Source organism: Eurosta solidaginis, chromosome 4, assembly GCF_040869045.1.
Source record: "Eurosta solidaginis isolate ZX-2024a chromosome 4, ASM4086904v1, whole genome shotgun sequence".
Lineage (NCBI taxonomy): Eukaryota > Metazoa > Arthropoda > Insecta > Diptera > Tephritidae > Eurosta > Eurosta solidaginis.
In genome coordinates this window covers 148,302,905-148,315,430 of record NC_090322.1, presented here as the reverse complement: position 1 = coordinate 148,315,430, position 12,526 = coordinate 148,302,905, and the positions used below count along the sequence as shown (strand labels likewise).

The 12,526-nt window shown below is 38.2% G+C and overlaps 1 protein-coding gene across 11 annotated transcripts in view; it reads right to left on the bottom strand.

Annotated features, from left to right (window-relative positions):
• Window positions 1-12,526, bottom strand: part of Nrg (Neuroglian) — a 347,573-nt gene that overhangs the window by 116,106 nt on the left and 218,941 nt on the right. The window lies entirely within an intron of this gene.

The window sequence follows — 12,526 nt, the reverse complement described above, 5'->3', positions numbered from 1 at the left end:
AATAATTTTCGAGCCTGCAAAATTTGAGTTTCTTGACTTTTTTCTTTGATGTTTAAGGTTTTTTTCAGACCTACTTAAAAAATTTTCATTTGATTTTAAAATTTTCATGTATATCCTGTCCGACTCAAAATTGTCCGCTAAAAACTTTGGCGATAACAAATTTTTGTAAAAAGAAAAAATATTTTTTGGGTTTTGAGGAGTGTTTTGGTGAAAAAATTTATTTTTTCGCCATTTTTTTGTTTAAGGGTTTCTTCAGAAACGTGCAAAAGTGTTGCCGATGAAAACGAATTTGTCTCATAGTTCCTATCCCACTTATAATTATGCGATAAAAACGTTGGCATTAACAGTTTTTAAAAATTTTTTTTTTTTTTGTTTTTGGGACTTGCTTTTGGTCGAAATAGATTTTTTTCATTTTCAAGGCTCCAAATCATTTTTTATGTATATGTTTCCGTTAGACCCACCAATAAGTATACCAAAATGATCAGGGGACGAGCTGAGTTGATTTAGCCATGTCCGTCTGCCCGTCCGTCCATCCGCCTGTCAGTCTGTCCGTCTGTCGGTTTGTTGAACGCAAACTAGTCTCTCAATTTTTGAGATATCTTGATGAAATTTAGTAAGCAGGCATATTTTGGTGGAGGATTTGACATTTGTCGGAATCGACCGGATCGGACCACTATAGCATATACCTCCCATACAACCGATTGCTCAATAAGTGGGTTTTCGCCATTTCTGCCCCAATTCTACCTCATTTTAACAGCTATCAACATCAAATTTTACCGTAAGCTTACGTATTGGGCATAGATGGTTGTCTGAAAAAATTGTCTAAATCGGACTAAAAATCGATTTCGACAAAAATGCACAAGTAGCGTGTGTTCCAATTGTGTTCTGTACAACAATATGTTTCTCACACTTACCCTCTCTCGCCCCTTACTCTTTTGTTCTTACACTCACTGTCACCATAACCTCACCTTCATCCACGCTCTAACCCTCAGCCTCACGATCGGTTTCACTACCACCCTCACTACACCATAACTCTCATCCTAACTTTCACCTCCTCTCTTACCCTCGCTCTCAGCCTCACCCTCACTTACAACTTTACCCTTTCTCTCACAATCACACCGTTATCCTCTCACTCAAAATCACCCTCAAATTCACTTTCGTTTCTTTTTTCACCCTCGCCCTCACCGTCATCTGAGCCTGTGCATCTCCCTTGCCTATTACTATGGCTCTGCCGGGTTTCTATGCCCGATGGCTCATAAACCGACAGAGTTCTCATCTTTAGCATAATTAGGCCGCCTGAAACCATGCAAACCATCTTGAATGCGGTTGCAGTTGTCAGTACCTTTTATCTGAAACCAATATCGTAAAAGCATATTTTATCTACCCTGGACTGCATTTCTTGAAAACTTCTTCAAATTTGAGCAACTTTCATATCCTAGAAAATATATCACCATGTCAATCCTATCTACAATTTCCTTTCAACTGGCACAGCCGTTGTCAAGTTTTGCGGTCCAGAAAAATGCGGCTTCAAAATATTTTCGGTATAAACCTACCCATATCGGTCACACTCTCGTAAATTCGCTTTCCAGGACCTATGCCACTTGTTGCTTCTGGAATTGACAGTAATATCGTCCCTAATAGTTGGAGTTGATAAACGCAATACCATGCTTTATAGCTTCAAAGCTTCCGAAACCCAATTGTCAACCTCATGGAACTAGGGGGTGGGGAGGGCGGTATGACCTAGAAGGTTTAATGTGGTCATATTCATCGTTCCCGAGATGGTCGGGCTAGTACCTTAATGGTGCTTTGTTACCGGAACGTACCGGATCTATATATATCCGGCAAAAGACTATCAACATTCATATCACTCCCCAAAGCCTTCGGGGAGTGTCTTTATCGTTAATACAACAACAACAACAGCAAATAACGTACCCGATCGTTTCCTTTTCCAACCCGAACTTCTAACATCTGACTTACCAAGCCTTACATAAAGGCATATGACGCCAGGAGGCAGTGTCCATTCAGCATACCCGTCATGAGTCTACAGTCCTCTCTTTTTAATGATGGGAGTAACTTTGTTAGTCTAAGGTTGTAAAACCGACGCATGATCTTCGACACTTTACAGCCCCGCACTTGGGTCCATGCCTTTTCCACTTGGTGGATCATGTGCGCTTCTCGCCTATTCTAATTGGGACGAAGTTTAGACAACAAAAAAGTTTACACAGTTACTTAGAGAGAAAGCAAAACTACAAAACAGCTGAAAAATTTTTCGCAAACAATATCAGATTGATTTTTGGAGTGCCTTCTTAGAAAGGAAGAACTCGGCCTATAGATCCACGTTGGGTACGTACGAAACGTCCGGTTATAGTATTCGAAGATGGAAGGTAAAAATTCAGTTTAAAGGAAGGAAAGTGAGATCGAAAGTGGTGAGTGTAAAAATTCTGAGATGATAAGAAAAATGCTCGAAAATTTTTGTTAATAAATTCAGCGAGTGTCAGTAGCTTTCCAGACCTGACAATACTTCTTGAGCCCTGCTTTATACATCGTTGACTTGATTTCAATTTACGACAGCTCTAAAAAAATACCCATTTTACTCCCTTCATAGTTTTACGATAAATTTGCCTTAACAGTCACGCCATTAGTTTTGCGTGTGTGTCCTACGGAGAACAAAGAATAGACAAGTACAAAATATAATTTTACTTCCTTCCAACCGTTCGCCTAAGAATGTACATACCTGGGCATCAAATGACGGGTTGAGCTTTAACGCGGAGAAGACAGATATGGTATTGTTTACTAAGACGTATAAGGACCCGAATTAGTCTAGGCCTAAGCTAGGTGTGACCCCGCAGGAGAAACCTTGCACAAAATATCGAGAAATCATTAAAACAGTAAGTTGTCGTGGAAACTGCACATGGAGGAGGGAGTGAAGAAGGCCTCGACAGCACTTTATCCATGCAAAAGAATGCTGGGGAGTACGTGGGGCCTATCCCTCTCTCTCTCTCCCTCATTGTATATTTACGGCGATTGTAAAGCGCCCCCATATACTCCTATACTATGAAGTTCTTGTTTGGGGGACAACCGCTCAAAAAAGAACCTACCTCAAAAAATTAGAGGGGATATATAGGCTATAAATGCTTAGCATGACAGGAGCCCTGCAAACAACCCCGACGGCAGCAATATATGCCATTCTGCACATTCCACCTGTAGACATGGTGCCGAAAACATAGCGGTAACAACTGCAACGAACCAATGCCTCGGGGCAGCTTGAGGGCAGGCCATTTGGCCATAACAGTAATGTGTCATCAAATATTGGACCTAGTTCCCTACCCGTGCTTCGATGGGTCTCTTAGAGCCACAATAGAGGTGGAAGGGTGGTGCAAGGGTGTCCAAATGGTAGACGAGGCGATAAACGTGTATACTGATGATTCCAAAGTAATGGAAGGGGTAGGGACTGCGGTATATCACGTAGATCCGGTAATAAACAAAGCTGCCAGGACACTGTAGTGTTTTTCAGGCGTTACTAGAGCAGTAGAAATACTTGAGGAAAATAGCTTAAACTGCAACCGCGTAAATGTTTACATTGACAGCAAGCAGCAATTAAGACTCAGAGTCCAACATCTAAAAGTGCTAAAGTGTGAGCATTCCCTGGAAAGAAAAGGGATAGGGATAAATATACGTCCATGTTGGGTCCCTGGGCATAGGATGGGAATGAAAAAGTGGAGGAGCTAGCTAAACAAAGCGCATCGGTCGAAACTTGTATCGTAGACGTTCCAATAAGATTGGTCGAGGCTAAAAGAAAGCGGGGCACGTTTTCTTTTCTGCTAGTGCCCTGCGTTCGCAAGTCTAAGACTCCAGCTATTAAGTGTGGCGCAGCTATCAGATCTAGAAGCAGCAAGTAGCATAGATGCTGGTTTCTGAAAGGGTTTTTCAATTCGGTCGCAAAGCAAACTTTTGGTAACGCTTTAGACTCATCCAGGCTTTTAACAAATTTAGACTTTTTACACGATATATTAAAGGATGGGAGTAACACCATCTAGGCGGCATGTTAAGCGTAAGCGCATTCTTTGTAAGTGATATGCCATATGGGGGAAATATGTAGAATGTAAATGCAGGCGTGGGCTGGGATATTGGCATACCGAGCATGTAATCTAAAAGTAGTGAATGGCTTTGGTATGCTGTATGGAGTAACACAGAATGTATGCGTAAATGTAATCACTACAGTAATTGAATTGATATGAGCGAAATCAGACGGCAAATCATGGCAAGGAAAAACAAAGCAAGACAAAGAAAGGAAAGCCAAGGAAAGTAAAGGAAATAGAAAATAAAAGAAACGAAATGAAAGGAAAGGAAAGGAATGCGAGGAAAGGAAAGGAAAAGAAAGGAAAGGAAAGGAAAGGAAAGGAAAGGAAAGGAAAGAAAGGAAAAGAAAGGGAAAGCAAAGGAAAGGAAAGGTATCAAACCTGGAACCCAAACTGAAACCGGAACCGAAACTGGACTGGAAGCGAACCCTGATCGGATCGGAACTGAACCAGACCCGGAACCTAAACCGTCGTGGTGATATCGGTTTGTTATGGAAGTGTAGCGGTGTGTTATTGATAAACGGTTGTCGACTATTTACCGGTTTGTTATCGGCGTGTTATCTATTTGTTATAGAATTATTATAAATTTGTTATCGATAACGATTGTCCATGAACAGTTTTCGATTTTGTATCCAAAATTTGTCAATTTACTGTGGAAAAGTCATGGAGTTGTGTTAGATCTGTTATCGAAAATATATCGAAATTCTACCGCGTTATTTTCGAAGTGCTACCCACTTGTTATTCATTTGTTGCCGAGTAATCGACATGATATCGACTAAAACATGTTTACATATCGAATCTCAAGAGTACGTGATACTCACACCTTTTTTTTTTAATTTTCCAAATTTTTTGTCTAACTTGGCTTATGTCTACTCTCACAGTTCTTCCTAGCATTTATGGCGAAATTCAGTCCCAGATTACAACACAGATAACAGATTAAAACCAAAAGGATACAGGAATGTTTCAACCTATGATCTACTGTCAAGTGCTCACTACACTGTTTGTATAAGATCGTTGCAGAGTGGCAAGTTTCACCTGAAAATCTGAGATATGGGTTATGAAATCAATGCTTTTTCCGAAACTTACTCTAGAAACCTAAACCGTCTTTCAAACTCGAAGGTTTTAGAACAGAATATCCCCAGATGGGTAGTAATTTGTATTTTAAATTTATTTAATTTAATTGAAAAGATATTATTTGAGATTTTTGGCGACCTTTAAATGTTATTTGCAGATATTTTAAATTTATTTAATTTAATTGAAAAGATATTATTTGAGATTTTTGGCGACCTTTAAATGTTATTTGCAGATTTAACTCGGGACACGACAGAACATAAAGAATTGAAGCATAAAAGTATAGGAAAAAAATAGAAGGAAAACTGAACAGAAAATTGAATTCGAAAATATAAATAGTAACTTTGCGAAAATAACCCAGACAAATTTGATTTAAACCAAGCAATGCGATATTACTTGCACCACTAACACGTTTTCCAAACGGTCAAATAATGCTTAGACAATACAAACTGAGGACATGAGGGGTACTTAGCACGTAACTCAACTAACGAAGCAAGCAGACAGGTGCTGTCATAGGTACGTGCATAAAACCGCATAAAAGGTGTATGTGAAACATACATACATACATACTTGCACACATCGAAATTGAGGTAAACATACATACAGCGTACATATGGGCGAGCATAAATGGGGGTAAATGCGTTGTATTGCCAATTTGGTGTTCGTTTCCGGTGACATACAAAAACCGACAAAAGAGCAAGAGCAGGTGGGCGAATGCGTTGAAAAACATGAGTGGCAAAAAAAGAAGTCGGTAAAAAACCCAATGTGATGGAGGTGTGACAAAAGTATAGATAATTAAAATAAAATAAATAAATGTAAGGCGCGATAACCTCCGAAGAGATCTAAGGGCCGAGCTTCTCTTCCAATTTGCGTCGTGCTCCTCTTGATCTGTCCCTACAAATTGGCCGGACGGGACCTACATGATTTTATGCCGCACTCCGAACGGCATCTGCAAGGCAGATGAGTTTTCACTGAGAGCTTTTTCATGGCAGGAATACACCCGGAGCGCTTGCCAAACACTGCCGAGGGGCGACCCCCGCTTAGAAAAAAATTTTCTTCTAATTGAAAAACCTTATTTTCTAAAATTTTTGATTTTGCTTTGCCCGGGGTTTTGAACCCAGGGCATCCGGTGTGGAGTAGGGCGGAGCACGCTACCATCACACCACGGTGGCCGCCAGATAGATAATTATACATAAGATAATTATACATAAGAAAAACAAAAAAAAGGAAAAAATTGATTTTTATTAAAGCCTGCTTGAGTTTACTTTAAATGGATTTTTTAGAATGAAATAAATAAAAAAAGCAATAAGGAATAGATGAACTTTTAAATTGGCAGAGGGGTAATTTCTATAAGGTTACGTTCACGCTGGAGCCTCGATATTAGGCAATGGACAGGATTGTCGGAGGAGGTGAGTTTTTGTCACATGCTTGAAATGAGGTACACATTTTAGCGCATCCTCAGAGCTTTTGGGGTGGTCGGAAAATGTCTGACCTGATACGCGGTTGCATAAAACTAATTTAGATTAAAATCTGGGTGCCCGAGTAGGGACATAAGCAGGAATACATGTAGACACATGAGCATCGGACATGGCTGTTCGCAAGGACTCTATTATAGTTACGTACAGCTGTGAGTCGAGCATGGACTTAGGCGAATATACAGGGCTATATATATTGCAGCTACAATGCTAGCATTGATGTTTCTCGCGAAAATCGAGGATAGAAGCATAGATTCAACATGTGCGTTAATGGGGCTTTCCCTTTTGAATTTTCGACGCCCCATTCATAGCTAGCATCAAAGCTACCAAATTTACATGTCCTACGGATATGGAGCCATAATATAAGTCGTGCTCGGCGACTATAACGCTATGCGTTCGAAATACATGTAACCAAATCGGTTGCGTTGAGTGAGAGATAAGCGGCATGCCTTCAGTGTTTTAGATGTACGAACGATTCGAGGACTTAACATCGACTCGGATCACTATCTCGTCGGAGCCAATATGCACACGCGCTCGCCTCTGCGCAGCTTAAACTAAAAAACAAACAGCACAAGTATAGTTATACAACGAAAGGTTGAAATCGCAACAGACTACCAATGCTTTCGCAACTCCAATTACGCTCAACCCTTTGAAAAGTTCTTATTTCGAGTTTCCAGAATTTTGTTGCTATACAAAGAAATTCTCTTTTTGTTGAGAATGCAATGACTTGCAACGCGAGCTCTAATGTGTCTCAATGTTTATTGTGTTGTAACTAACGCATGGCTGTATTAGTTGTCGGTAGTTCGGAATACGGAGAAATAAACATCTATATATGGTCCCTGGGCATATGGGACTAGATGGAAATTAAAAAGCGGATTAGCTAGCTAATCAGGGCTCATCGCTTAAACGTAAATGTTCCAATCAGATTGGGCGAAATCGATAATTTTGTTTTTGTCTCTATTTTAAGTTTAAGTTTTTTTTTTCTTAAGGGCCCATTACTGATACTTAGCATAAACTTAACTTGACTTGGCGTAAACTTGGCAACTTAGCCACGATTATACTCCACTTAGCGCATATAATCTGGCATCATAATCAATAAATGTCAATTTGTATGACAAAATGTCAAAATGAAAAGAAAACCAACAAATGGCATCTCAAAATGTAAACGTCACTTATAACTTACATAGAAAAGCATGATTCAACAGACTTCTAGGTCAAGTTAAGTGTTGCTAAATTTTTAGTAATCAGTAACATGCAATGTTCATTTAACAGAACTGTAAGTGACAGTTCTCAAGTCAAGTCAAGTCTATGCTAAGTATCAGTAATGGGCCCTTTATTGTTTGAATATATCACATGTTCAGTTTCACAAATACCTTCAGTGAAATTTGAGTAGCACAACTTTTGCTAGAAAATAAGTCATCAAATGCTTTTATCTTCTTAACGTTACTGCGTCACCCTCCCCTTGTACATCGTTAAAAAAAAACACAAAACAAGCAAACAGCAACCCTCATGGCACACAAAAAGTGACGTATACAACAAAATGTTGATTGATTCAAATGGACAGTGCTGCGCACATCAATTGTGAATGAATTTTAATGTCTCAGCAAAATTTTTAGCGCGTGCAATTTTGGACATACATCCCCCACCCACCTCTCATACTATGGTAATTCCGAATATTTGCAGACAACTTTTATGCATGTCTAGCAATTTGGCGCGTCAATTTGACTGGAGGGGGTGCTTTTCATACATCGAGATACATAAAACATTTAATGCGTCGTTAAAGCAAAATATGCGTACAGTAAATGTGTATTTATGTGTGAACATGCATAAGTACAGGAAAAAGGTCGACAAGTGCGCTTGAACTGGGCAACAGTAAACAGACAAGTATGATGATGACACAATAACCTTCCCCCATTGCGTTAACCAATTCTCCAAATTTTGATCAAAATAAAAGTGCAAAAGTTTGACATAGTAGCAGGAGTATTCCAGCAACAACAACAAGTTGCATTATTTCCGCCCAAGCGATTATTCAACGAAAGAAATATACCTCAAGGCGGTCGATGTCTCACACGGAGTCTGCAATGCTTTGCTCTTTATGTATTTACACAGTGTGTCTTAAAAGTGGTACACAACACCAAAATATGTATATTTTGTATTATTTCCCGATACCTATTTTAGTTCGTGTGAGCTTTCAAAGTTGGAATCTGAAATCTATATATTCTTCATAAATCTTATAAAATAAATTCGCTAAATGACGTTGAGCCCCCATCACTTCACACAGAATTCTCCGATTCAAAAACTGTTTTTTGCGTTTGAAAGCTTAGCTAAGTGTACTGGAAATTTTCAATAAAATTTTAAGGTATATGTTATAGGGGCGTCGCAAATTACTAAAATGTAGTAAAAAATTATAAAATTATTATTAAATAGGTTTAACTCAAAAACGGATGGCTCGATTTTAATATTTCTTCTTTGAAGTTAAACTTTGAAATGTTTACCTTCGCTCTGCATACAAAAATATTCCGTTCTAATATGAGCAAAATTGTTTATACAAAAGTAACAATTTTTTCTAAAACAAGAAGGGAAGGCTAAGTTCGGATGTAACCGACCATCACATACTCAGCTGCCAAATTACAGCTTCCAAAACTTTTAAATTACCTTCTTTTAAAACTGGACGGTGCCACGCCCATTGTCCAAAATTTTAATAATCTTCTATTATGCGTCATAAGGTCAACCCACCTACCAAGTTTCATCGCTTTATCCGTCTTTGGTAATGAATTATCGCACTTTTTCGGTTTTTCGAAATTTTCGATATCGAAAAAGTGGACGTGGTTATAGTCCGATTTCGTTCATTTTAAATAGCGATCTGAGATGAGTGCCCAGGAACTTACATGCCGTCACTTATCGTTATCGACGGACGGACGGACATGGATAAATGAATTTCTTTTTTTGCCCAGACAACTTTGATATATAGAAGTCTATATCTATCTCGATTAGTTTATGCCGTTACGGGATACCGTTATGCGAACAAAATTAATATAATCTGTGAACTCTGCTCAGCTGAGTATAAAAATGCGGTTCGTGTGTTTGTTCGGCGTGAACTGTACGAGCATACTTGCTTTGAGTGGGACATTCACCACACCACATAAATTCTTGTTGAATTATCGAATGGTGAAAAAAGCCAGCATTTGTTAGCGTTATTTAACTTCGGGAGTTTATAGGTATTGTAACGAATTTAGGGAAATTCCGGTTATTCCAAACTTTCTGCTAACGTTGGAATCGCTAAACCAATATCCAATAATGCAAAATGGTCTTTATTAGACTACTTTAAGGTACTTCACAATAACACTTATACTTCACAATTAATTGCGTGTTTAACTCAAACTGATTGCTGACTACTCGGCTTGTGCTGCTTTTATACTCTCTGTTGCCTTGTCCGCATATTTCACCAAATGTCTAGACGTTTCTCCTTCTAGAATCTACTACTTGGTTACCAGCTATATGCTTGTGTATTTGTAGTTTATAGCCTCTCGCATAGCCATATATGTGTGTATATGTGAGTACTACTTCGGCTGATGATTACATGTGTTTGCGAGTATCTCTTCGCTGCCTTGTTCGTACATATGTGTGTAAATGATGATTGGTTTGTTTACGTACCAAGAGTCGCAGCTTGCTTTATTGTTGTTGTGCCTTTATTTAATAACCGCTTAGTGGTATGAGTATCACTTAGTGATGGTTGTATGCGTGTATTTTTATTTCATATCAGCTTAACTCTTGAAAAATACTCTTTCGTCAAAGTTTAAAACATTCCGTTAAAATTCTTTAACAAAAACTGTATTTTTTGGTATGTTTGTATGTAAATGCTAATGTTCGTGCACAAAGGGGATTTAATATATCTATCCCCATACATGTAAAGAAGGAGGTACATATATTTGTATGCATCTATGGACTCCGAAATCAGCCCGCCGATTTTATTCAAATTTGCAGAGTCGCTTCACAGCAACCTGAAGAGTCTTCCTGTGAAGTTTCTTATCGGGAAGTGATCCAGGGACCCATCTATTCGAAAAAATTTAATTCATGGTTTGATTTGCCTGAAATTTGGTATTTACGTAGGCCTTTGCCTATATTAGTAATTTTTTTTTTTTCAGGAAATCATGGAATGACTGGGACTGAACTGTAACTGGAACTGAGACTCGGAATAAAGGATGGAGAACATTAGGAAGAACTTAAGGGAAGAGAAAAAAGGGACGGAGAAAGAGACTGAGAAAGGGATAAATTTAAACGAAGATAGAGAGATAGGGATAAACAGAAAGAAATGAGGGAAAATACCGAAAGGGAGAAAGAGACAAGGGAAGGAGAAAGGCAGAAGGGGGAGTGAATAAAAAGATAAGAAAAAAAGGGGTAGGGGGAGATTAAGACGTAAAAACTTTTTAAAATTACGCAGAAAGATCAAAGTTAGGGTGGAAAAACGTCTGCCGACTCTCCTTGCACGATTTATAAGAATAAGCCAACGGAGCCAATTTGATAGACAAATCTTAGCCAGAGTTTCTAGATTAGCAACAACCTTCACCTACCCGATTTCCTAAACTTGTCTCTTAGTAAAAGGATAAGAAAAAGGGGGACGGAGACTAAGAGGTAAATACTTCTTAAAACTTACATAGAAAGACCAAAGTTAGGGCGGAACAACAGGTGATGGGTCTGCTTGCAAGATTTATAAGAATTAGCCTATGGAGCCAATTTAATAGACAAATGTTAGCACCAGTTTCTAGATTAGAAATAACCTTCACCTACCCGATTTGATAAACTTGTCTCTTAGTAAAAGGATAAGAAAAAGGGGGAGGGAGATTAAGAGGTAAAGACTTCTTAAAACTTACATAGAAATACCAAAGTTAGGGCGGAACAATATCTGATGGGTCTGCTTGCAAAATTTATAAGAATTAGCCCACCGGGCCAATTTGATAGACAAATCTTAGCCCGAGTTTCTAGATTAGAAACAACCTTCACCTACCCGATTTGCTAAATTTGTCTCTTAGTAAAAGGATAAGAAAAAAAAAAAAAGGGGGGGGGGGGGATTAAGAGGTAAAGACTTCTTAAAACTTACATAGAAAGACCAAAGTTAGGGCGGAACAACGTGTGATAGGTCTGCTTGCAAGAATTATAAGAATTAGCCTACGGAGCCAATTTGATAAACAAATCTTAGCCCGAGTTTCTAGATTAGAAACAACCTTCACCTACCCGATTTGCTAAACTTGTTTCTTAATTTTCAACTAGCATCTTTCTTATGCATTTTTGAGTTTAGTTGTCCATTTCTTAAGTTCATTGTATGTTACATCCCCTATGTCTTAACATTTTCTTGCCATCCCCTATAATTGAAGCAGTTTTGTTATTTTGCTTTATCGCAATTTTCGCATTTCCGCACGAATCAATTTTATTAGCGTTTCGTAAGTATTATTTCCTATTGGATTTCAGCCAGTTAAGTTTTGGATTAATAAAATTTTCATAAATTTTACACATTTCTTTATGTTGGGTGCATATATTTATTCTCATAAATAAGTTGGCGCAAACTAAGGAAATAAACGAAACGAATGAGTCATACGAAAACTTCCACTTTTCGTTTGGTTATTTGGTATTCTACAAAAAATAAAAATAAAAACATCTAACGAAATAGAAGAAAATATTATGCACATTCAATTATTTTCAACTGTCTAAAATATCTAGCATTGCGAAATAAATTTGACATATTCTTGAAATTCACAGAAATGCGGTCATTAACATGGCGTCTAGTCGAAAGTAATACACCTGCGTTTAAAACGATAGCAGTAAAAAATATTTGCATATTTAATTAGTTTTATTTTTTTTATTATTATTTTTTTTTTTGGAAAAGTAGGTGGAGCCACGCCCGCT